This window comes from Pithys albifrons, chromosome 1, assembly GCF_047495875.1.
Source record: "Pithys albifrons albifrons isolate INPA30051 chromosome 1, PitAlb_v1, whole genome shotgun sequence".
Classification (NCBI taxonomy): domain Eukaryota; kingdom Metazoa; phylum Chordata; class Aves; order Passeriformes; family Thamnophilidae; genus Pithys; species Pithys albifrons.
The window spans coordinates 58205883-58231314 of record NC_092458.1 but is presented as its reverse complement, the minus strand read 5'-3'; the positions used below and the strand labels follow the sequence as shown (position 1 = coordinate 58231314).

Sequence of the window (25432 nt, the reverse complement as noted above, 5' to 3'; positions counted from 1 at the left end):
TGTAGATCAGTAAAAACTGTCTGAGTAGTTGCCACGACAGTTGTGCTTGCAGCCTGACTGCTGCTGGGAGTGACAGGGCTATAGAGGTCTGATCTGTCACAGTTCTTCCACTTGAAAGCAATGAGGGAGATTGAAAAGTTTGGCAGAAATCCAGCAATTGCAAACATGGCTTGGAAAGGGTCAGAACCACTGACCCAGTTCTATATATGTCCAGATAATTACCCACAGGAAAAATTCACACTGAGAACAAGTTCTTTTTTTTAAAGCTTGAGTTACTCTGGAAAACAATTTTAAAAAAAAGTTGAGTGGAATGGGATTTCTTTTCCTGACACTCTCAAAAACAATCATTGTTTTCCCTCTTCCTGCACTGCTAAATCACGTTGCAAGTCTTATCATGCTTTGCCTTGGTCTGGCAGGTCACATGTCAACATCAAGACAAAGTCATACTGAAAACAGCACAGCCCTTGCCTGTAGACAGACCTGTGCTTGTGGCAATGCCAGCAACCCACAGACTCTATTACAATAATTGCAGTAGTTGCTTCTTGCCCTTGCAGCCCCAAGTATATTTCCTAAGTTAGGAACATCTTGTAAATACTCTACCATGAAACACAGAATTGCAATCAGTGCTGAAAGCCTCCCTTCGTGTCCCCAAATAAAGAAAAAAAAAAAAAAAGAAGGAAGTTTTAGTTGTTTACTATGGAGCCAATAAATGTGCTTCAGAGGTCATTAACTTCAAATCTGTTCTTTTGGAAAAAAGATTAAGTGTGGCACTGTACCTTATCCTGTGTCTCCAGCCAAGCTTTGTTTAGAAACAGCATTTTACTAATAACTTTTTTTTTCCCCTATGAGAAAACCTGCTCACCCAGGGAAGAAGCTGACAGGATGCAGTGGAGCACCCAGCTGCACACCAAGTGCCACCTTAAGCACACTAAAAAAGGCTCATTTCTCTTTTTATTTTAGGGCCTGCTCCAGCAGCGAGGCTGGAACCGCTGCAGCTCAGGGAGTAGCATGGCACAGGAAGCGAGCTGGAACTCCTGCCAGACACTTGAAGGTCCCACATCAGCATCCGGTGGCTTCAGGTCACCTGCATCCTGCCAGAGAGGTTCACCGAACTGCTGCTGCAAACTCCTTTAATGTTTTCTGATGAGAAAGGGATCAGAGGGCAGGAATTAGGAGGTTTCAGGATCAGATGGGCTTAGAGGGAGTCAGGTAAGAGGAATGGGGCCAAGGTGGGGCAAGACATTTGGGGTCCCATTTGGGGCAGGATTCACTGTAAGGGTGATTCACTGTGAGACCAGTGCACAGGTGGTCACCTCTTGTGAGTAAACCATGACTGATAAGGGATACTTTGGGGAGATGAGATTTTCCTTTTAATTGTGAATGTGTCTTTCAAGCATTCATTTCAAATACCCTCCGGTATCCAATCGATTTACCAAGACTCAGGGCACCATTTAATTTGCTGTTATTGGCAACAACATGTTTAGAGACATTTCAATGTATCCTTCATGTCTTGAAGTCAGTTAATGCAATTATTCCTAGAAAAACTGAAATTACTTTAGTTTGAAGCCTTACATTAATACAGTTTCTAGCAGGTTCACTTGTGAAAAATAATAAGTGTTTCTCTGCATCTGAAGTAGGAATGGCATCATGAGTTTTGAGGGGTTTAAGATCACGAAAGGAGTAGGATTTAACCTATTTCTTAATATAAGACTCCTGAAACTTGTTCAAGCAGCTGTGCTGAGACTCTCAGTATATAAGAAGACTTAAGCAAATATGCCATATCTCCAGCTTTCTATCAGATTGAAGTCACTCAGGAGAACTTGCAGCATTCTGAAAGTCACTGTTTTTTTCAGAGAAATCATCTTAGTCAGAGCAAGGAGTAAGACTAAGATGTGAAGTATCTGGGTATGTGATAAAGCCTTTTTTTTCTTCTTCTTTCACTAAGAAATGTTTTAGGTAAAAGCTATGACTGAGGAACTAGCAATTCTGCCTTGTGACTCTCAATGAATGCATGAGATAATTAACTTCAGCACATGAGTCATCAGGTCATTCAGTTTTAAGGTTATCATATTAAAAAAATCCTGTGACACATTGTGAAAGAATTGTTAAACTTTTGATAATAACCTTCTGTCAACTGCATTTAAGTGATCATTTAAGAATCCAAAAGGGCCACTGGGAAATCCTTATCTAATATTCAGAGATAAAGAAAGAATTTTGTTATTTGCTGAAAGAGCTAGAAAAGATATTTTTATTTCCTTTTAACACAACTCTGTGTGATAACCATCATCTGGAGATATACCTTGATATTTCCATGTGTCTAAAGTTAGCAAAAATGAAATCTCTCATGCAATTCTAAAACCCTTGGAATTATGAAAATGTCTGAAAAAGTTGTTAAACTCCTTTTAAAATCAAATTACTTTGCTATATAACACTATATGAGAGGTTTGATCTGTTAAAAATAATCTTTTTTTTCTGCTAAAGAGGCATCTTCCAAAGTTAACATCTGCATTATCGGAAGCTATTGATGACACTGTGAAAGTTCAAACCACTTGAACTGAATTAAATTCTTACACTTCCATATATTCTTCATGTAGTTTTAACATCACTTTGAAAATAATTAAAAAACCCATGATGGTTTACTCTCCCTTCATATCTGTACAATAATGAATTCCTATGGAAGACTATTTGACATTTTTAGCTGAAAGCATAGATTAAAAAAATAAGTTGTATTCAACCATAACTCAAACATTTCCTCAATTGGAAAAGAAGCTCAAACTTGAGGACGACACAAAAAACTTTCATCCCATCAAAATGTAACATATGAGCTCCTGGCTAACCTTGGGACCAATACTATTTAAGTTACAGTCATTACAGAGTGATCTGCTTGGTTAACTACGGCTAATGCTGCTGTAGTAGTGGCAGATACCTCACTGATAGCAAGAAAAAACAGTCATTCAAGAATTATGTCCATTCATAATTCCACTTATAATCAGCTCTCCTTGCTCTCAGTCCTCCTTCTGGTTAAAACCATTTGATCTGCTCTATACACTATGCATATTGGAGCAATACCATCTACTATGCCTTACACAGCTCATTATTTATCCCCTAATAACTGCACAGGATAAAATATCTTTAGATAATAAAAGGCAGGGTATAGAGAATAATCTTAGCTGTTCTTTCAAGTAAGGCAAAGCTTCAGCTGGATTCAATGATGTTAGAGTTTTATTCCAACTTTAATGATTCTATGATTCATTCTGTCATTGCTCAAAATCTATTTACACTGATCTTTTTACATTTGTACAGTGCTTAGAATTGTTTTTATGTGAAGACTGGAAAGTAACAGGACCCTTTGGTTTTATAGGCAATGCTTAAACACGAACATAAGTTTGAGTAGAAAAGCACAGAACTAAAAGAGAGTTTGGGGGAGATAAAATGCCCTCCATCATAGATAACTCAAGGCCATTCACTTAGAAGTCATCCTGGAGGAGAGAGTATGCTCAGTTCCTGTTCATTTTTCCCAGGAGGTTACCTATTAAGGCCATGCTTTTTCTTCTGCAAACAATAGGGACTACAGGCATCCCATTTCAGCTTTTTGGAAGGGTTTTTCCACCTCAGTTCCCCTGTAAAATCCTTACCCAAGTCCCGACCTAAACTCAGAAGGGAATGCTTTGTTCTTCCACTGACCACCTTAATATTACAAAGCCCTTGGCAAAGTGCACTCAATTCTCTACTTGCTGAAGCTGAATGATCATTTACCAGGACCCCTGCTGAGACCCCAACTTTGACATCTCCAGGCCATGTTAGAAAAAAAGTATCTTGACACCACGGTTTAAAGCCCAACCCTGCACACTGTGCTCATGGGAGAAGCATGTGAATAGAATCTAGTGTGGTCTTCTGCAAGATGGATGCTCATCTGGGATTCCACAGCTATTCAGCCACCCTCAAAACTGCCAGGTTGTGTTCTGATGGCTACAAGCACAACCACAAAGAAATGCCACTGGTCAGATGCGTGGGCTCCACGCAGATGTGCACCTGCAGCCAGATGTGTGCTGTCTCTGGAGAGGGGTCTTGGCAGAGCCCCTGGGTGGAGATGTGAGACCCTTCACAATCACAGGTGTTACAACTGAAAGGGACAGGAGCACTGGGTCCATTCTGCAAGCAATTCAGGAACCTGCCTGGGACAGACAAATTAGAGCAAAGTGTTCTCAGAGGTGCAACATGACTTGGCTATCTGCCAATGACTTGGATCTCCCCAGCCCCCAAAAATCAGCAGGGACATTTTTGGTTCACCAGTTACACAGACTTGCATACAAGGCTTGCTGTCCAAGCACTGCACTGCCTTGCCAAGACCATGGCTGACAGATCAGTCCCATGAAGGGGCCAGGTCCAGCCCTGGCTTTGAGCTAGATTGGTTGTGCTCAGAGCCAAAGCAGCAATAGCACAAAAATGTTGGATTACACATAACCAGAACATAGCAGAGGAGCCACAAACCTGCTATACAGGAAAGGAAAAGAAAGTGGCAATAAGAATGGAAAGCAATTTCTTGTTGCAAGGACTCTCTCATTAGAGTGATGGTCCTGTCTCAAAGGCTGTGGGTAAAGAGGAATCTGTGTGTGCATTCAGCTGTTCTGACTGGCTCTGCAGACCAGGTGATCTCACCAGGTCATTTTTATGATGATCCATGGTCTGTCCTCAAGGTACATTTATGCATTCACGTTTCTTTCACCAAAGTTGTGACTATATAAACTGAGGGCTCAAATCAGCCCATCTGAAGTGAGTCAAAGCAGAAGAAACCAGTTTCCCCTTTGGGCATGATGTTAAATAGATCTGTCAATCTGATGTTTATGCTGGTGCTTTAGAAGAAAAGCATCCCTCCACCTCATGGCTAATGCATACCTATATAACTGCCCTTTGGCTTGGATAGGTTAAATGCTCAGAGTCCACATCTAATAGAAACCCACATTTCACTGGTACTATACCCACCACCTCCCATCTCATTTCATTCATAATCATGGTATTTCTTGCTATAACTCTGTTACATCAGGATGTGGACTTCCTTGTAATTTTTCTCAGTATTGCTCATACAACATGATGTCTACATTACCAGCATGTTATGAAGATCAGAGATGTAAGTCCTTCCAATGCTGGCATGCCTGCTTTAGTATCACAAGCTAGCAGTAAAATACGTGAGAAAAATGGAGAATTAAAGTCAGCAGGAAATTCAGTTTCTATGAGAATCTTAAATCAAAATAGATGCTGTTGACACCTTTCACAGCCTTTTCTGTGGTTGTGGATAGTGATGTGACCTAGAACACTTACTATCTTGCTTATTTGTGACTGTGCACTAATGCTACTATAATTAGCGATATGTATAGCCCTGGCACAAAACATACACAAGTTGAAAAATAAATAGCTTTTGTAAATTATAAACACCTCTAGATGATAAAATTTTACAATCAGCCATGCCACTCAGTTTTATATTTCAGTCCAGTGAAAGGGCTGGAGAAGCTTCAATGAAAGCTATTTGAATAGACAGTGATTACAAAACTATAAATAGAGAAATACTGCATTGGGTGCACTGAAGAGATTGAAGCTGCTATTGTGAAATACAGTGAGAAAATGTACAGAGCAGTTAAGAGGTTGCCTAGGGATAAATCCTCATGATTATAGATTAAGTCTATCAATGTGTTAGTCAGAAAGGTTGCTCTGCACTGAGGAACTCAAACATGATTACTATCTAAGATTTATATTTGACAAGACACCTATTACACATTTTATGTATTTTGCCTCCCCTCAGCCAGGGAGGGCAAATATAACACATTTCTGACATCATCCTCATCATGTTTCTCCACTTGCTAAAATTATTTGAATTAAGTAGAACTGGCATGATTTAATTTTATTTTTTTAATAGCCCTCATAACTTGCAACCTGTTTTTATGCTTCACAGTACTGTGTTCATGACAATGTGCTTTGGCCTTTTCTTTGATGTGCTGTCTTAGATGGCCCCACTACAGTGCTGAGAGCAGGACCCTGGCTTTGGAAGATGCCTGCAAAGAGTAAGGTCCTTTTGCAGCACCACCTCTACCCAAAAGCCACCACAGATGTGTAGAAAGAAGCAGTACAGCCACACACACAGACAACACAGGTTGCCAACACCCAGCAGTAATGACATTTAAGACCACCGTGACTGTGTCTTTTGAATGATGTGATGTTTCCTGGACTGGTTCATGTTTCATATCCCCAGACCTATGACTGTGCATCTGGAGCTGACCTGCTCCAGACTTTCTTGGATCAAAATACACAGTAAGGATCATATCAGAATCAGTTCACAGGAAAGCAACCTGCCTACTCCTACATAATGTTGCCCTAAGCATATCTACTACATACATACACCAGGCCTTTTATTCACATCATCACTCTTCAGTTCAGTTGCATTTAGTTACAAACTCCTTGCTCTGTGATTGCTGGATCTTGGCTCCTGCATGACTGTAGAGGTCAGAGGCTGGTGGGAATCCTTTTACATCTCTGAAGGCAAGCTATAGAGCAGGGCAGATTAGTTGGGTCCTGTGGGAAATAGCCCATCTGTGAAACCACAACGAGCTGATGGATTACTGCAATTTGAGTCATCTCCCAACAGTACAGTTTGTGTAGCCTTGTCATTGCAGCTACTGAAAAACAACGTTCCTCTTACAGACATTGCTCAAAACCTCTTCCAGTAAAATTCATCACTCTTCTTCCTCTTAGCACCCTCCTTCCACACTGTCTTTTAGAAAGGTAATCAAAATACTGCATATTCTCCCTGATTCAAATTCTGCGTGAAGAAGAGCAGACGGCTTGAGCTGATGTTCTACAACTGCACTCTGGAAAATCAGCAGGAAGTTCAATCTTAAATCAAGCAAGTTAGAAAAGTCAAACTCTTGAATATAATGCTAAACCAAAACAGTGATACATCAAGGTGGCATTTAGTACACAAATATAAGTTTACCATAGTGGAAAAAACTTTTAGTTGTCATAAAATAAAAATTATCTACTCTTTAGACTTCACTTCAAGACCTCATTGAAGAGGCATCTATCTTTTCCTTATGTGCCTTATGCAATAGCAAGAGATCCTCAGGTAAAAATTCCTGCCTCATTTCTAAACTTGTTGGTCAATATACAGCCATTTGTTTCTGTTGAGCCTTGTCCCCCTAAAGCGTCTTTCATTTTCTCTCAATCAAGGTATTTAAGCAGTCAGAGCTCTGGTGTCTTAATTTTCTTCTTTTAATGCTAAACAAAGAGAAGTCTTCTGTTTTCCTTATTTCAGAAATTTTTTTTAATTCCTTAAAATTTCTTTGGCCCTTCTATCTGTAGTTTTTAACAGTCTGCTTCAAATGAGCCATGTAGATCAGATGCCAGACTGGTTTACTGGGGCTCTCAGCTCTTGGCCCGAGATGCTCCTAACTAGCTGACTGTCCCTGGCCATGGTGTGTGCTCTTTGTTCTTAGTTGGATGTCCTTTCACGTGGCTGGGCCAAAGCAAATAAAATATTACAATAAGGCCTTTCAACAAGACTGTTATTAATATGTATTACAGAAGTGCCCAGAGTTGCCTGTTGAGATGGAGACTGTATATTCTATCTAGTTAGACATTGTCTCTGTCCTGAAGCGTCAACAATCCCTCAGTAAAGTTTGCCACACTCCCCTGGAGTATCTTGTTGCTCACAATCATTAACTCCATTGAATTCAGTGGCACTATCCATGCACCCAAGTATAATTTTTCATAAATGACAGCAGCAGCAATCTGTTCAAGATTAGAATTATTCTGTTCCCTGGATGTGTGATACTTCTTGAATTCATTGTGAAAGATAAGGTGAAGGAGAAATCTGTACAGCTGCTTGCAAATCCTTTCTGAGAATCCTATTTCTTCTACAAGGGAAGTATGAGACACTTTAAAACAAGGATTTAGGAATGCCATTTCCTTAAACTGGTAGATGAGGACATAGAGTACGTACATTTGTGATTAGGGAGACTTCAAAGGATTCAACTGATAATGCATAAATGAACTGATTAAAAACTTTACTGGAAAACTAGTTAATCAGAATGGGACCTAGCTATTCCATTTCAGCTTCACTAAACTCCATTATTAATAAGTTCTTGTGATTACTATGGTCACTGTATCACTGTGCAGGGGCTTGCTTACTACCAGAGCTTTTTAAGTTTAATTAAAGTTGATAAATTCTTGCATATAAGTCTTTCAGATTAGATAGTAAACTGCATTTGAAAGTATAGCCTGTGCTTGAGCATAAATAAATTACACAATTTTTTCTAATCACTGATAAATCTTCCTCAACAGATACAGACCCTACTCCTAGGCTGGGGTTTCCAAGCGCTTTTAGTCTGTTTCAGAAGCATGGATGGAGGCACATGGGCCTGGGACCTATCTTAGAAAAGGAAAGAAAGCTTATGGAGCATCCTCTGTAACCACCTAATGTATAGTTCCATTGTCTCTACATTAAGTCTAATTCAAAATGGAGAGATAACAGTGAGTGTAAGTGAGCCATCAAGTTTAATTTATTTTCATTTTCAGAGGGGGTTCAGGGCTTCTGTGACTATTTCAGAATTTAAAACTTCTTATTAACCCAAGTTCTTTATAAAACTAATGTATAGATGAATGTCAAATATAGAAACAACAGTGCTTGCCTGTTCTAAGACACTGGCACATGAGATCTTCATCTTATAGGCTTGCTCAGCTGCAGGTGAGGTTGGAACACCTAGATTTATTAGCCTAAAAATACCAGTTCCTTTGTGCTTTGTCTTTCTTTTTTAATTTGCAAAAAGTCTCAGTTATTATGCAGATTTGTTTTAGACTGTAGCTTCAAGCAGAAATCAGCTTAATTCTTTATTGGATGAAAAGGACTGCTGTGCCACTGTGTGCTTTGGGGATTCAGTCAGAGAAGACAGAAGATGAGGATGCCAAAGCCCCCATAACCGGGAAAACAATGGCCCTCAGTCACTCTGATTTTCGTAAGAGCCAGAGGGTTCAAACCCATATCACTTCTCCCACCTGGTGGCAAGACTCTGCTTTGCCCTGTGAAGTTGTCCTACTTTGTAGCAAAAAATGGAAGGGGACAGCAACAGAATGTAGCTGTAGTGCAAGGATTAAGGGATTTAACCAGGAGGGAAGAAAACTGGTTTAATCTCTTCTTCAGGGGCTGTTTTATACAGATGAATGCAAAACAGGGAAGCTGCCTGTGGAACAAGGACTGACATGAAAGTATCCCTCTTCATTCAGGCATGAGCAATGATGGAGCTCGGGGAGTGAGGATCCCTGAAGGGAGGTTCCCTCAAGGGTGCTGGGCATCATTAGGTCTCTCTGCAAGGCTGATGGACAGGCAGTCATAATTTCAGTACTGATTGCAATAACAACAAGCCTGAGCCCAGGGATTTTCAAATGTTTTAGGATGAAAGCAGCCATATAGAGTCAAGCCACTGTGCAATAAGGCATCACTTTAATCCATTAACTCTCCATTATGGGCTAAGTAGGTTCCTTAATTACTGAGGGTGACTTTGGAGAGTGGCTTAACCACATGATTCCCACTAACGTGAATGAAAAGTTTATTGTTGCATCCAACTTTGCCTAACATCTTCATTTCACCCTCAGAGCTGTGTGTGCCTGCAGGCAGCAGTCAAATGAGATCCCTTTAAGGAAAAATGTGTTTAGTGTCAGCATTCGGGATTTAATGCACATAGCTTGATTGTCTTTATTTGTAATTCCCTATTCAGGCATTTCCCTTCTGTACTGTGAGACCATCTTGTGCTCTGAAAAGGCTGGGCTGAGGAATAATATGTGGTGCAATCCCAGCAGAGTTGCTTTTCCTGAAGTTAAGGAGTATGAACAAAAGGCTTCCTGGGCCTGTCCAATTTTAAAAATCGATTGTATCAAGTACGGAACAGAAGGCAAGGAACAGACAGTGCTTTGGCCTTTTTCTCCTCCGTTGTGATGCCTCCAGTGTCCCCAGTGCACAAGCTACAATCTCCGCTCTCCAATGACTTCTGTTAACCTGCAGAGAGCTGCTGCATCCCCACCTCCTGCAGCCCTCTCAAAGGCCCTGCAACAGCTGATAACAAAAGGAATGAAGCAGCTCAAGTCACCTCTCTCACCCCTTCTTCAAAACACTTCTCTTCTAGAAAGGAAAGCCATGGCTTGTTATGGTAGTGCTGCACCATTCAGTGTCCTCAAATTCACAATAACCAAGGTTGTGGGGGAGAGTTTAGAGGTGCCCCTGCAGAGCAAACAGTTGACACCTTAGAAGTTGATGGTCTTGATCTGGAAAGCCATCTCTGCCAGTGGGAAAGTGGTTAGAAAAATTGCTCCTCTCTCCATTTTAGTTCCTTCCTTCCCACTCACACTCTGCAGCTCAGGCCCCCTCAGCTGTGCTGAGGTAGCTTCTTTGGGGACTTCTTCAAACAGGATTGATTCAATTATCTCGATTTTAAAATAAACCTTTTTATTATTATTATTTAGCTTAAATCATGTCCATAATCCACTCTGCAGTCCAGCCACACAAGCTGATGTGTTGCTCAACTGAGGGCGCAGAGACACAGTGCTGGGAAGTGAAATCGTGGCTGGGAAAGTGTTTCATAGTAGTACAGTCCTGTTCTACCATCAGGTTCCTATAGTGTGACCTCAATGTTCCAACATGTATGGAGCTCCTTGGTCATTAATACTGAGCTGTACATTGCTTGGTCAGGCAGCAGTATAAATTTATGCCCAGTGAAACATGGACACATCACTGCACATCTGCTGAACTTAGGAGATAATGCACCATGGACTATTTCATCTTTAAATACTATGCTGACCTTATGGGAAGCAAAGACTGCAAAGACAAGATTAACTTGTCCACGCTCCCACCCACCTGGAATTAAGTTCAATAAGTAGAATTAGGCACCTAAAGCACATACTTTGAAAAAGATTTCTAGCATTTTTAAAGGAGACCCTATTGGAACACCCATGGCTACTCAGCACTGGTGACTTCTATTTTGCTGCATCTATATGGGGGGAGGACCCGATGCTGCATTATGTTGGTCTTTGGCTCAAGTGAATGAGTGTCTAGTCCAGAGGTGCTAGTAAGGCTTTTGGCTGTATCTGAGGAAGGAGAAGGAGAAGGAGAATGACAACGACAACGACAACGACAACGAGGACTGGCTCTCACTCAGACCTCCTCTATGTAATACAAGGCACAGAAATACTAAACCAGCACTGATCTCAGTTGTTGGGACACAGATGGAAAGAGTAGAGAGAGGCAAGGCCTCCTTGATCATTGAAAGAACAGTTCATTTAGGTCACAACAGGAAGGAAATGGTCAGGGGCCACTGAATGCATTGGTTGGAAAGCACATCGTACACAAGGCACTGATGGACAAGAAACTTGTGTATGACCAAAAGCTTGAACCAAAGAAGTGCACATTTAGCCATTAGTCTTAATGGTAGAAGTACTCAGCTGTTGTACACTCCTGGGTGATTTATCTGATTCAAGGAGCAGCTGCACTGGATTGCATATGAAGACAGCTGAGGTACAGTCAGTTTTACTAGTTTAGATATACAACACCAGCTGTAAATGTAGTCCTTCTATAATCTGGCAGACATACAGCTGTGTTACTGTAGAGCTGAGCTGTTAAACTGTGTTGCACTGAGGCTAACTGTGTGAGCTTGGGCATCTTGGTGCAACACTGTTGAGAGCATGCTCAGGCATGTTCCTAAGTCCCAGTGCGTTGCATGGACCTGTCGGTCCTGCTCTCCCCAGCTTCTATAGGATCAGAGACATTTCAGCTGTGAAAAACAGGCCAAATACACTTCAGTTTAGATTTCTCATACAGCTTGGTGTTCCCAGAGACATCAGCTGCATCATTCAAAAGTTAGTCACTACAAGTATGTATGAACTTGTAAATAAATGTACTATATGCACACATACCTCTTTTCATGGAAGCACAGGATGGGTTTGGATTTCTCCGGGGTGGAAACAGGTGTAAGTCAAGGCACTAAAATGAAACTAAAGAATGAAAAATTTACAATAAATAAGAACAAAAAAAGTGCTGGATTATGCACTATCTTGCATGAGAAACAACCTGCATTTCTTACATTCTAGAAAGATTGGATTAAACAATCAAACTGCAGCATAGGGAGTAATTTTTTATAGATGAGACAAGCACAGAGATAAACTTAATGGTCTTTGTCTACTTTTGATGAATCAGAGAATGATTAATGGATTTATTTCCCACAGAATACATTAAGAAGTGCCTTTTTTTGACAGCCACAACATAACTGAGCTTATTAAATACTTTATTGAACTCTGTTAGCCACTTCATATGATTAAGGGAACAGAGATTAACCACTGGATGGCCATTTTCTGATTGGCCTGAAAATTTCTCTGTAGCCACTGCCTTTGCAATGCCTGCCTGAGCAAAGGCAAATTTACAAGCTGGATCTACAGCACAATCTGCTCCGCACAGTTTTTATACTGATTTAAACTATTTTGACTCAAGATATGGCTTACCCTGAGGAAGTTAAATGACACTGCCATGGGGCAGATGCTTAAACTGCATTTCTGTTGGAACCTGTGGCTACCTTAAAGAGAGTGGGCTGTATTAGCCACAGTGACATCCAACCCAAGCAAGGGGCTGAGATATTTTATCTAAGCAGTACTTAAATCTTTACTGACCTGAAGCCAAATTCTCTACACCTTTTTTTCAGAGGAGGGACCTGAACTTGGTTGATTTACCCAGTTGAGTGGGACAGCATGAATATTAACTGGTATTCCTGGGTGCTGCATTAAAACAGGAAGGGAACTTGTTAAAATGGGTGTTTACATTTTGACTAGTCAGACAACATCCTCAGCCACCACCTGCATCTCTCTGTTTATCTGACTCTTTTTTTTTTTTTTTTAAATTGGGACGCTTCCTCAAAGGGATGCCGAGAGCTTAGATTATCACATTGCAGAAACAAGATGTGATGAGTACTTCCTACCAGCTGTTCTTTCTTTTCCTTGGGTCTTCTCTGCATACAAGCATTCTAGATACTGCTTCAGAGGTAACTGCTTTAACAGTGAAAGGAAGCCTGTAAGTGTAAATAAGGAATTCTGCTTCTCCCTGCTGGGGCCAGCTACATTATTTTTAAGCCTTGACCTTACTGCAGGCAACAGATTTGGAAGATCTGAATGCTGCTTGTTTTTGTCCTTATAATTCCCCATAAGACATACTATCCTTATTTTACAAGTTTTCTTTTCTAATTACACTGTTGTCAGCTCAGAAAAGCATTTATATGCTATTTACCTATGGATGTTCCCCTTCTCTCCATCTGAATTCTGCTTGAACTTTTTTTCCTCTGAAAATCAATATTGATAGGACATCATGAGGTAGTTAAACACCCTTGTGACTGAAACAAAATTTCCCACACATTTTGGTCAGATAAACAGTCTAAAAATTGGAGGTAATAACATTTCCCTCAAACATCCCTGTTTTGTATGTGAACAGCAGCTTTAACTGAGAACAGGTCAACAAGCTGTGCCAGGTGAAGTAAGAAACAGGTGACCTCATTTCTATCCCACCTGCCAGGAGTATCAGCACAATGGGTTATTATTCCTCTGCTTATTTATGGGCTTTTGTATATCCACCCTTCCAGTATCCGACCACATTAGTGCTGAATCTCTATTTGTACCTTCTCCTCTTTTCTAGTGGAAAAAGGCTATTAGTTGGCCTTTAAAAAGCATGGGCATTATGAATCTGCCTCTTCTTAACTTGTAGACAGCAACGCTGAGATTCAAAGAGTTGCCCTGTGCAGATCTTTGTGTATAAAATCACCTAAACTGGAATAAGACAATGTGATCTAAGTATGGCAACATGAGGTTAGGCAAACATGGGCCCCTTCCTCACTGCTCAGGAAACGTCTCCATGATGGTTTAAGCAGACCGGAGGGTTTCGGGTCTCGGCGGGAGCTGCAGCCCTACACTTTGCGGCCAGGCTGGAGTGCAGGACACTGTGACGGAGCGTCAGCGACCCCGGGCGCCCCGGCAGGCTTCCCTCAGGCAGGTGTGAGCGGGGCGGAGCCGTGGGAAGGCAGAATACCGGGCAGGAGGCGCGCCGGGGCACCGTGCAGGATGAGGCCGCGCTGAGGGCGCTGCGGGCTGGCATTGCCGCCCCTGCCGGGCTCTGCCAGGCTCTGCCTCCCCCCGCCAGGCTCTGCCTCCCCCTGCCAGGCTCTGCCGCCTCCTGCCAGGCTCTGCAGCCCCTGCCGGGCTCTGCCCCTCCCTTCGGGCACTGCCACCCCCTGCCAGGCTCTGTCGCCCCTGTCGGGCACTGCCGCCCCCTGCCGGGCACTGCCGGCTCCTGCCAGGCTCTGCAGCCCCTGCCGGGCTCTGCCCCTCCCTTCGGGCACTGCCACCCCCTGCCAGGCTCTGCCGCCCCTGTCGGGCACTGCCGCCCCCTGCCGGGCACTGCCGGCTCCTGCCGGGCACTGCCGGCTCCTGCTGGGCACTGCCGCCCCCTGCCGGGCACTGCCGGGCACTGCCCCCACCGCTGGGCTCTGCCGTCCCCTGCTGGGCTCTACCGCCTCCTGCTGGGCACTGCCGCCCCCTGCCGGACACTGCCGGCCACTGCCGCCCCTGCTGGTCACTGCCGCCCCTTGCCGGGCTCTGACGAACTCTGCCCGCCCGCCTGTGGCACCCTGAGCAGTTAGCGCTGCAAGGGCTTGCCCCACATTTTGAGGTTCCTCCTTCACCCACCCAGTGTGGGAAATGCAGCGCACACCTCACAGAAACATGGAATCGTATATGCTGGGAGAGACCGCCACAATCACTGAGTCCAGCGCTGCCAAGTGCACCACTGAACCGCGTCCCTCAGAGCCACATCCACAACTATGTTAAACACCAGGCATGGGGACTTGATACCTTCCCTGGGCAGCCTGTTTCAGTGCCTGACCACTCTTTCTATAAAATAATTTTTCCTAACACCTGATCTAACCTCCCTGGTGCAACTTGAAGCTGTTTCTTCTCATCCTATTACTTGTTAATTGGGAGAAGAGGCCAATCCCCACCTCACTATGCCCTCACTCCAGGCAGCCGCAGAGAGTGATAGGGCCCACCGAGGCTCCTCTTCTCCAGGCTGAACACCCCCAGCTCCCTCAGTTGCTCCTCACAGGACATGATCCAGACCCTTCCCCAGCATCATTGCCCTGCTCTGAACACACCCCAGCACCTCCATGTCTTTCTTATGGTGAGGGGCCCAGAACTAAAAACAGGATTCAAGGTGCAGCATCACCACCACCCAGTACAGTGGGACAATTACTGCCCCAAATCTGCTCATTTCTGCCATATGCACCAATGCCATAAGCACCTGAGAGCAATTACAAGCTGGTTTTTTCAATGGCACAGGTCACTGGACAGCCTCTGATTCTTCTGTGACTAACTGTGGCATAAACCTAGCTGCTCTGGGGAAATGACTGTCCAATATCCATTCTTGTAAAAGCAGAGGCCAATACTTTTTATCAAAACAAAAGCTGTCCTCCTAAAATGGAAGGCATGAAATGTAGTACAACTGAAAAAACACTGTGAAGTACCATAGAACAAGCAGTATTTGCAGAATGTGTGTGCTGCTGGAACTGAAAGTGTTGGCTGCTGTTTAATGACCAAGAATGTCTGTATGAGGATTCCTCCATAGATGTTTCCACTTTCTTAACCTCAAAACTCCAATTTTGAGAAGTCTGTGTACAGACATGACATGGAACCAAATCCCATAGCCATGCACTCCCAACCACACACTCACCAAAGAAAATGGACAAAGTGTGAAATAAAAAGTGACTGTTCTGTGATGATTTAAATCTATCTCATCTGAGGCTACCATGGTCATCTCCCTCTTTCCTTCCCTCCTCTCCCAGAAACTGTCATCTGTCCCCCAGCTGACTAAGGAATCTGATTTCAGTCCAATTTAGAGTTGGCCCTGGAACAGCTTTTGAGCATACTGAATATTATACTACTTCCTCATCTCCTGCCTTCCAAAAACAGACTGAAGTTATTTCAGCCAGCCTATTAAATCGGGGAACTGTAGCAAAAGCAGCAGCACTGTATGACACACAGCCATTGTACTTTTAGCATTAATTACCTGTTGTGCGTTAGTTTGTTTGTTTTCCAGGAGCTATAAACTGGTTTTCTTGCTAATTAGATCGCACTGGGAGGTACCCAGTAGCTTGTCAAAACTGAACACCATCCCCTCTTCAAGACCACACAAAAACTTTACGAAGAATCTCTGTGATACTTTGATAATGTTTTTGTGCAATTTGTTTTTATGCTGTAGCTTTATGTGGACTGTCTAATGATCTAACACTAATTCCATGAACATTGGACATTCTGCAGCTAGAAATACCTTATCTGCAACTACAGATTGCAAAGCCTTGCACAATGCCCCCTTTATGAGTTTTCTGATTAAGTTAGTGCTTACCATAAATAAGATCAGAAACACTGGCATACTTTCTGCTCTCATGGTCCCAGTGCATTTTATTGTACAGATCCATTAGATCACCTAAGTTAATTGAGTTAATTGACCTGTACAAAGTGTGTCTTGTCAAAAATGGAACAGAAAGCCTTTTGGAGAACTCCTTACCCTTTTTCTGGGAAAGCAGTAAGTGGAATTCCTATTTTAAATAGATATCTAGTTCAATTTCATATTCAAAGATTAATTCCTCCTTTCTCTGCTATAAATGCCTAAAACATCTTAATTATCAACTCCTTAAATCTAGCACATTCTTTCTCAGATATTAACATGTATCTCATTGCTGCTAAGCAATGCTGAGAATTGATAGGGGGACCCTGCATTCATTTACCTCCACAAGAAGCCCACATTGCTGCCAGTACCTCTGTTACTAATTATTCCTGTTGTTTTGCTTTGTTTAGGATCTCAGCTGACAATGTGAACCATTCAGTATTGCAGGATGGCTTTGGTTCCCATGGAGCCTATGAGCCTTTTCATCTCTGACCATCAGCTGATCGGGTGCAGAGGGGATCAGAGACACCAGCAGGTCTCCATGTGCCCTGAGGTACCTGCCATGAAGCCACAAAAGTAAGGTTTTTCCACTGGGGATGAGGTAGGAGCAAGACGTGACATTTGCACAAGCAGGGCAACCACAAAGTTGGTTTCTGTTATCTCAATATACATCAGCTTCATTCCCTGAATATTGGTCTGCTGTGGCTGGATCACCACTGCAGAAGTACCAAAATAGCAGAAAACCCTAGCCAAGAGCAGAACCACCAAACTGCCTTACAATGCCAGCCTTGGTAGTGCTCTACAGAGTACAATTTCATTCAGCACAGCAAGATTTGAAACCCAGGGCTTAAATGCCTTGAAGTCAGGGCAACTCTTTTGTATGCTTCCATGTGTCATTAACTTTTATAAAAAGGAATCAAAATGTCAAGAAAAGGAAAAATCCAAATATAAATCATTCAAATAGAAAACAGAAAGTCAACAGAAAAAATAGGCAAAAGAGTATGTAACAAACACTGTATGCCTGAAGCATGAGATTTACTTCTGGTATTCAAATAGAGAAAAAAAAAGCTTCACTGATTTCAGTGAGAGCAGAATCCTACCTCAGCTTGATGCCTGGGAGAGTGAAAAAAAACCAACACCAAAACAAAAAAAAAAACCAGCCAAAACAAACCAAAACAAACCCACCTTTCATACTGGAAATTCACTACTACTCATCTGCCAGGGTTTCACCCAGCTGCAAGGACTTCAATGGTCATAATGAAATGCAGTAACTTCTCTCTTTACTTCTCTAACTCTTCAGTCTTATTTCTGAATATTAAGATCTCTGCTTTCAAAGTAGGTAATTAATGTTCTTTGAGGAGTCTGTAAACTATTTTAACCTTGAAAGGTAATTAAGAAGAGAAAGGGTATGGACATCATGCTTCCATTCACCATAGAAATTTACTCCTCCTTTGAAAATAGTGTAGGATGCCAGCACATCAAAACAGTACAAAAGCACTGCAGACATAATCAGGGAAAGAAAACAAAACAAAACTGGAACAAGACAGAGAGGGAAAGATGTAATGAGGAAAGGTATCTGTCTGAACAGGTCAGTTTTATAAAGAAGAGAGTAGTAGGATATACCCAAACAAGTTCTACCACTGGATTTCACCAGATTAATTGCTAAATATAAGATCCTTCATTGTCAGATTAATACCCCCTAAGGTAATAGAGGAAATCTCTTGTCTGTTCTCTGTTCAGTCATTTACAAAGCTGAGGCCAGCGCATCGCTGACAGAGGATTTCTTGGCAAAAGTACTTTACACTATGTATGGTTCAAAGCTAGGGCTGCCTCCCAATATCCCCTCCCTTGTGTGAATGCCCTGAGAGCAAAGCTACACACTCAGCTTGTTGGGTTTTGTGGTTTTCAGTGAATTCTTGTTTCACATAAAATCTCTGTTCAGGAGGAGACTGAGCACATGCAGGTCAGAGCAACCCAGATCCTAATGTTGAAGACACTAACAGTGTGTGGGACTGCTTACAATGAGGAACACATTGCATCCACAAAACCTTGCAGCCTTTTCAGTCAGAACCTTACCCTCTTTCAGAGAGCCTAGCTCTTTGCTTTTCTGAAACTGAAATTTCTTCAAATTCCAGAAGGGAGGGGAAGAAAAAAAAAACACAACAAACTAAGCGAAACTGAATTATTAACATTTATGCTTTTGACAAGAAGGATACAACTGTTGCTCTTGGGTTTTCATCTGTCTAGATGGGCAGACAAGTGAAACTACCAGTTTTTCAAACACTTGTACTGAGGTGTCAATTAACTGTCAATCTATTCAAAGGTTTCAGGTCCTAACACAAAACCACTTGTGGGCAATGTATTCAGTAAGTTGTGTGGCAGTATGTTTTTAATAACTGACAAAAGACTGCAAATGGAAAAGGTTGCCTGTTTTCATCCAGCTAATGCCAATTCTCCTGACGGTCCAGGAAACTCTGCCCCCCTCCCCCCCCCCCCCTTGCCTCTTTCAAATTTGGAGTTTCTCAGTAGATGGTAACAGTTAAATTTTATTATTATCACACATGGTTAAGTTTCAGAAATAACCACACCCTGTACAGTGGGGTGCTGCCCTGTCCTCTCCCTCCCCAGTAAATAGCTCCCATTATCTACTGCAGTAATTTGCCTTCATTATGAAATGATTTTCAAGAAATACATAAAAACTTCAGTAAACTAGGTGGAAGATAAAGGCTGGGGCAAGGAGTGGTCCCTTATTAAACTTATATGGTTCAACAAGGCCAAGTGCAAGGTCCTGCATCTCAGTCGGGGCAATCCTTAGTACCAATACAGTCTGGGGGATGGACAGATTGAGAGCAGCTTTGGGAAAGGGTTGGAGCAGCTGCTGGATGAAAAATTGGCAATGTACACTCACAGCCGAGAAAGCCAACTATATCCTGGGCTGCATCAAAATCAGCGTGGCCAGCAGGGTGAGGGAGGAGATTCTGCCCCTCTGCTTGTGCTCTCATCATGAGACCCCACCTGGAGTACTGCATCCAGCTCTGGGGTCCTCAAAACAGGAAAGATGTGGATCTGTTCGAGTGTGTCCAGAAGAGGAACACAAAAATGGTCAGAGCACCTAACATACGAAGACAGGCTGAGAGAATTGAGGCTGTTCAGCCTGCAGAAGAGTAGGCTCTAGGGAGACTTTACAGTAGCCTTCCAATACCTAAAGGGGGCTACAAGAGAGCTAGAGAGGGACTTTTTACCAGGGGCATGCAGTGACTGAACAGGGCTAATGGCTTTAAACTGAAAGATGACAGGTTTAGACTAGATATTAGGAAGAAATTTTTTAATATGAGGGTGGTGAGGCACTGGCCTAGGTTGCCCCAATCCTATGTTCAAGGCCAGGTTGGATGGAGCTCTGAGCAACCTGATCTGTTGAAAAATGTCCCTGCCCATGGCAAGGGGGTTGGACTACATGGTCTTTAAAGGTCACTTCTGACCTCAACCATGCTGTCATTCTGTGATACTATGAAATGCTACCAATAGCCAAAGCTCCAACACAATTCACATGCTCTACATGTTAAATGTTCTGAAAATAACACAACTTGAAGCCCTCCTTCACAAAGGTTTCTTCCCTATATACTGGTGTTGCTTTGTAGTACTACACCCTCTGCAAGTCTGCCTTTTTCAGTGAACCCGTATATGTGTCAAACTAGTATAACTAAGAAGATAGCCAGCCTGTAAGACACATATTTTAAATAAGTATCAGCTGCTTCTTAACCATTTTTATTTGCACTATTTCCCCAGCCCCCGTGAGATGAAACTCAATGCAAGTCTGACTGCTGGTTGATGCTGTGAAATGCAAAGCTGATTTGGTTTGGCTTTTGGCCATTTGCATAGATATTATTAATGAGAGTTTGGATCTACTTAAATTCTGTTTCCAGCAGATTCCAGAGCCACGATAAACTCTGTAATTTTGTGCCTACAGTAAAGCTCAATGTGACAAGTCTGTGCTTGAAAACAACTTCAAACCCAATCTCATCTGGAAACCTGGACACACCCAGGATTTTATTCTTCCAACTTTTGCCACACACCGCCCACTGTGGATTTACAAATTGCTGTCTAATTCACAAATAACTAAGTAGACACCTGGATTCTCTTTTCTGTTTTATGAACGAAACTGCCTTTCTCATAACTGGCTGTCCTACATGTTACAGCCACTTTAGATTTTATCTGGACTAAAGGACTTTGCCAGCTGAAGTCCTGCTAGCACAGGTTTCTGCTGGTAATTTTGAAAAGCTGCCCAGAAAGGTACCTTGAAGAAGTCAGGGAGAACGGTCGGAGATATTGCAAGCCCGGGGCGGGCTAGTCTGAAACCTTATTTCCTAAATTCTTAATTTGAGTTTCTTCCAGATCAGTAGTTAAACAGGTCTGTAATTTTTAGGGTCTGAAATAGATGGTGTGTGCTAGGATTTTGTTTTGCTGGTATAAGCTGCACGCACTGTAGGAAATTTTTTCAGTAACAATTCAGCAAAATTTTTCAGCTACAAACCTGACCTGAAAACCAGCTGGTTTTAATATCTTGGAAAAAATGTAGCATCATGCAATGATATTAGAAACAGCTGACATTCTCATTTATGCAGTAAAGGAAAAATAAAATAATGTGATGTGGTACTATGTACAGTAGTATCTAACATGCTCTCTCAATACTATTAAATTAAAATTTTGTCATTCCTTATCATTTTTTTTCCTTTAACAAAAAGCAACTGATTTGTTAGCAAAAGTGCTATGGTTTCAGGGAAATGTTTTTGTTTCAACAGAGGACTCTTTAGAGAGAAAATAATACATATGAAAAATCCCTCTGACCTCAAATTAGAAAAAAAATTATATCAATATTTCAGAGTGGATTATATGCATAGTTAGAGAAGGAAAGCCGAGGGCTCCTGCTGCTAAATAATGAATTAATGGGGTTAAACAGGAGTAAATACTGAGGCAACAGTTATAAACTATGTATTGGAAAAACCAGTTGAACAATAAAGGTGCAGGCAAGTATACTTGCATACTAATGCAAGTATGGCTGCTGCAAAAGCTGTTTGCTACATACCACTACATCTTTTTTTTCCCAGAGTACACGAGCCAGGTTTGCTACTTAATGGCAGTGGACTCCCAGGATTTACTTTGGTATCTGAGCTCCGAGAAGATAGTCACACCTGTGAAGAACTGCAAAATCTCAGCTCCTCCTGAGAACAGTGAGACTAAGAAGCTCAAGATATATGCAGGGTCAGATGTCTCCAGTGTCCCTTCCAAATGCTGGGGACTTGAAAAATATTGTGCAGGTCATCCTGCAGGCATGGCTAGAGCTTCAATAACAGGTACGCAGCTCTAGAGAGATATCCCTAGCAAGATTTTCTTATTCTTTTAAGTTAATTTATGTCTTCAGAGGACACAGTTACACAGACATTGTTTTCAATAGGAATAGTGCCTTATGGAGCTCCCATTCTGCTCGCGAATTCTCACACCTGTGTCATCCCTTTTCCATGCCAAATCAGGTGTGTGTGCAGCTGCACGGTAAACTGATATGGCTGCAAAACAATATATTTTTTTATGATTCATCCCAAACTGTCCCAGTTCCACCACTTGGTTCACGACCTACCTGTGCAAGCTGCTCCAAGGGTGGTTTGGGGTGGCAGTGGGAAAAGAGGGCTATGAACCAAGCTAGTAAAGCTGCTCAGACAGCGCTACTACCAAGTGTGAAACTAGGGTGTGACACTGTATGTTTTGCAAGGAAAGGAAGGAAGCATGCAAACAAGCACTGGCTTACAAACTCTTGGCATGGTTTTATGTGCAGGACACTTTAGGGCCAAACCTCAAATCCTTTAGCTAGCTGTTACAGAAGTCTTTGAGCCACACAAAGAAAAGTGGGAGGAAATCAGAGCTGTAACTAAACTCAGTGAAGTTAGAACACCATATAAGTGATTCCAGGAAGGGAAGTTCTCATGATATTTCTACCTCACATGTGTCTTGCAATTAGCTTCATCTGTGCAGGACAAGCCATGTCAGACTCATCTCTAGTTTCGTAATTAGTAATGTTTTAAACAAAGTATACATTCTTTAAAGGTTGGCGCTGAGACCCTTATTTAGATGCCTATAGTGCAGGCTTCTGATCTCTTCTGGCTGTTTCCTCTTAGGAGGAACTGAATCACATCCTAAATGTCCATGAGTGCCAGCCTGGCTGAGGCTGACTGGCTCAGAAGTGGGATGGAGGTGTTGGGTGAAACATGTGGTTTCTCTTCTGAGATGGGATCCATGTGCATGGCCCCCATCTCAGTACTGTGGGGTGGGAAACAGCTGCTGACATGACATGATACATGTGGGAAAAGGGTGAATGAACAGGCTGCCCAAAAACACCTGCAAAGGCATTTACCCCAAAGCAGGTCATGCAAAAAAGGAAAATAACAATAATAAGTTTGCTTAAGAGATGGCCATCAGCTGGATTAAACAGTAACCAGGAAATTACCAAGAGACTTCTGAAGAAAAAAAAAGGGGGAGAACTCTAAACAAAGCATTCAGCTTCATGATGAAGGAAGAGAAACCTGACCTGAACGAAAGGCATCACCCCATTAGCATGGAGCATTTGAGTTATGGGTGTCTGTAGCTTTGTGCACCTGCAAGGGAGTTGAAATTTTGGGGATTACTCATAAAAGGCTGTTCATGCATTTGTAGGGGTTTGTTATCACTCTGGTTTATCTGTTGTAATGCTGGTACTGATTCCATATGTGATTATATTGCATTAATAAACAAATGACCAATTATTAATGAATCCCTGTGATTATAACCATTTGGGTGGAGCAGTTTTTCCGTGTTATGAGAACTAGCAAATTCTACCCTTCTCCCACTGGCAAAAATGCAGACTGGAGTGGAGATAAGGCTGAAAATCTTTAATGCAGGTGCATTCATATAGTTCCTCCCTGAGACAACCCTTTTGGAATTCCAAATTCCTTGATAATTCTGGATTTTTTTCCTTCTCTTCCTGCAGTAGCATTTCCTTGTCATTTAAGGCAGACAGGCACACATTCATTACACTAGACCATATAAAAGTTTCTGTGTGGGAAGAATTTAACTCCATAACAACACTTTTCTGCTGCACACCAAGCCTTCACATTTGTAGAAATATGGGTAGGCCTGTTTGTACGTTCTGATGAATTTCCCCATGTAGGAAAGTATCAGTATGATACAGAGATGTGAACTTCACTAAATGTACTTTTTTGTCTCACACCAAACCTAGTTTTCTCCATCATTACTAAATTTGATGATGGTCAGAAGGCTGTTTTTCCATACCTAGTTAGAACTGCAAAGTTTCAGCATTTTACTGATTTTTTTTTCAAACCAGCACTTCACTAAGAAGTATCACAGGATTTCAGTGTATGGGTGTGCATGTTTCATTTGTGTTTACAGTGGGAAAACTTTCATAAATACCAGGTATTTTAAAACAAGCACATTTGGTTTAGACTGGTTTGGTTTTTTTTCACTCATTGATACCAGATCTGTGCTACAGCATCACCTAAGAGCATAAATTTCATCCATATGAAGTGCCAGCACATAATACCACTTCTGTCATGTAAAAGCATAGGAGATGGTGTTTACGCCAGTGTTGTGTTCCCTGATGATCCCCTGATGATCAAATCTTGATCCACCATAAAATATGCTTGGACTGAATTACCTCTGCAAAATATCTATTACACTTCAGCTGGGATTATGAGTTTGCACCACTTTGTGTCAAGTAACTGCAGCGGTTTTGATCCTGGTATTCAGGCTCCATGAACTGGGCTCCCACCCTCAATAAGATGAAGGGCTTCTTGTGTTCATGAAAGCCAGCCTGTTCTTCACTACTGCATCATCTGGTCTAATAAAAGATATTACCTCTCACTGTAGGCATTGCCTATATTTTAAGCACTTGACAGTTCAATATTTCCCATCCTGAAAGAGCATCCTGACATTTTTATATTCTATCACCAGAATAGTGCGTGAGCAGAAAATGTCCATTATATAAATAAGACTACTACAGCAAGAAAACTCCATGAAGGAGCCTTCAACTGGATTACTTCCACTGTGTTTGCCTGGGTGGACAGCTGTGCATCCATACACTCATGATTTCCAGGGAATTCTGAGCATGAACACTGTTCCAAAAATGAGGCTTCTGTCTCTGTCTGCAATACAAACACCACATCGGTTTGTAAATCAATCTAATTAAACAAATGCGTGACTGTCCTGAATAGAAAGTTGAACTGCTTTGGCAAGATTTGTTTAGTTAAATCATTTTAGTGTTGCCAACACTGAAAAGCAGAAGTTAATGAAACAAACTTGGGACATGGACTGGTTCATGTTACATTTGAAAGGACAATAGCAGAACTGTGTTTAAAAATGGAAGGCAGAAGTAAGTGAATGACTAGTCATCTGTTACAAAGATGCTGAACTACAAGCATCTGCATTTCCATCTACAGTGTTAACAGTGATGAAATGTACCATCTGTAAGTACTTTTTTCATCTGTGAACACAAAATGCTCTGGGGAAGAAAAGAACTTTTTTGTTGAACTAGTACACATTTTGTGTACTTTTCCATGATAATGACCTCAAAAAGCATGATGAAAGAGGCAAGAGCAAGTACCTTGAAGTAACTGAAAATATTTTGTCATCTGATGTCACTTGTCTTATTGCTACTGCTCAATCACTCAGCCATAATTTTTTTTCCATGATACTTTCATACATCTTATTTCATTTTCACAACAAACAGCAGACGTGACCAAGACTTATCTTAGAAAAGCATCTTTGAAGCAACAGCCCTGCAGGCTAAGGAAATGGCATAAGAAGACACTACAGAATGCTCTTTAGCAGTACAATACGAAAACTTTTGAGGGTCTGTCTGACAAATGGACCTCTCTCAGCAGC

General features: G+C 41.9%; 1 long non-coding RNA gene across 2 annotated transcripts; it reads right to left on the bottom strand.

Annotated features, from left to right (window-relative positions):
- Positions 1-770: 770 nt before the first annotated feature.
- LOC139679243 (uncharacterized) lies at positions 771-22226 on the bottom strand. 2 transcript variants are annotated; one of them, XR_011699165.1, is made up of 4 exons: positions 22140-22184; positions 13307-13358; positions 11950-12027; positions 771-1140 (listed from the first exon to the last, which is right to left on the bottom strand). It is a non-coding gene; the product is annotated as an uncharacterized lncRNA (long non-coding RNA). The 2 variants fall into 2 exon arrangements; XR_011699164.1 differs by lacking the exon at positions 13307-13358 and having other exon boundaries at positions 22140-22226.
- Between the last annotated feature and the right edge of the window lie 3206 nt (positions 22227-25432).